This window comes from Scylla paramamosain, chromosome 4 (genome assembly GCF_035594125.1).
Source record: "Scylla paramamosain isolate STU-SP2022 chromosome 4, ASM3559412v1, whole genome shotgun sequence".
In the NCBI taxonomy this organism is placed as follows: domain Eukaryota; kingdom Metazoa; phylum Arthropoda; class Malacostraca; order Decapoda; family Portunidae; genus Scylla; species Scylla paramamosain.
In genome coordinates, this window is record NC_087154.1 from 1450001 (window position 1) to 1451889 (window position 1889).

Here is a 1889-nt window from a genome sequence, read left to right on the forward strand (position 1 = left end):
AGAGAGAGAGAGAGAGAGAGAGAGAGAGAGAGAGAGAGAGAGAGAGAGAGAGAGAGAGAGACTAATAAACAGATAGACACAGACAGAGAACACAAAACTTCAGGGACCAGGTTCAGGGAGGAGAGAGAAGACTGTAAATATCTTGTCACCTGCGGTTTTCCGACACTTGGGGTATCATTACTCTCCTGGCTGGTGGTGCTGGTGGTGGGCAAGTGGCGGGGCGGTGGGGAGGGCTGGGGAGTCCGTGTCTGCCTCACTGGTGCTGGTGGGAAGCTGTCGCACGCGGCATCTCTACCTCAGGAAATACGAGTAGGTATTGTTTTTTCTTCTTCGTTTTTTTCTGATATTCTCAAGTCACTGGAGTCTGGTGTTTGGCCGCTCGTATGTTTGGGTGAGGGTTTATGTATTGTGCGTCTTATATGGATGCCGGTGACGGGAAAATAGCGTAATGTAAATCATGATGAGGAAAATTGTGGACGGTCGCGGACAGTGCTGAATAATTTGAACTTGGGGGTTGCCTTGTTTATGGCAATGGGGTAGTGACGTGCCTTGTAGTTCCGCGCCTGGCTGCCCTCCTCCTCTCCTCCCCTCCTCGCCCTTCTCACGCCTTCGCCAAAGACCCCGCCTGCCCACCTGCTCGCCCGCTCGCTTGAGTTGGGAGCAAAATCTGGACAGGTTAATGCTGTGGTCAAGCGCCATAAATCCTGCCCAGCCTCGGCCTCGTGTGCCCACAGGACTTTGCAGTAGTGGCACGCTGAACCCTCCGCGTTTTGTTCCACCGCCGAAAGAGCTGGAGTTTGTGGTGACAGGAATTTTGGGTTGTAAATAATTTGCTTTGTGTGTGTGTGTGTGTGTGTGTGTGTGTGTGTGTGTGTGTGTGTGTGTGTGTGTGTGTGTGTGTGTGTGTCTGTGTGTGTGTCTGTCTGTCTGTCTGTCTGTCTGTCTGTGTGTGTGTGTGTGTGTGTGTGTGTGTGTGTGTGTGTGTGTGTGTGTGTGTGTGTGTGTGTGTTGACTTTATGGACGATGTGGTATGTATGACAGACACGACCTTTGAAGTGAGCAAACAGCTGGAACAAGACAAGAGCCGCAGCGTTACGGTTATGGAAATTACCGCCCCTATACAGTGGAAGTCTGACGCCGCCACTCTGCGGATGATGGACGAGGGACTGATCAAGAAACCCTCTGCCTTGGCCTCACTTCACCGTCCTGAGTCTTAGCGCGGAAACCTTCACCGGAGAGAAATCTTACGCCCTTCTTCCTCTCCCTAGGCACACTGGTTTCTTCCTCGCGGCTCCGCCCCCACCTGCATCTCGTGGCTGTTATCCCCCCTAATGCCGTACCATCAGTCCCACAACCCTAGAAAGAGATGTAAATAGATCCCCTGTGCGAGCGGGTCCTGACGCCTGGCCCGCGCACCACGCCAGCCTCATCAGTTGCCTAATGAGTGAATGGTGACCCTTGGCCCGGCGTGAGGAGATAATTCAGGGTAGCGTGTTCCGCCCTGCCCGCCCCGCCGAGTGCTGTCTTCCCGCTGCAGGAAGAGTGCCCGCGCCACCGCCGCCAGGGTGTGATAGCGGTGTGGGGCTCGAGGGCTGTCCTGACGCGAGGTGTGGGGAGGGCGTTGTTCGGTGTTTGCGGAGACAAATAATCCGTGGCGGCGATGGTGGTGCAGGTGTGCGCCATTGTGTTCCTGCGGCCCGGGAGAATGTGCTGAGAAAGTTTTGACCTTCGCCGCGGTCATTAATTGCGGGTGATAAAGGAGCGGCGATAACCCTCTGGCCTCTCGAAACAGATAACGAGAAAGTTAAATAGTTTTTTTTCCCTCCTGTGAGATATAAAGAATGAACCGGGAGCCGACGTGATTTCTCAGAAGATTATTTAGCTTGCAA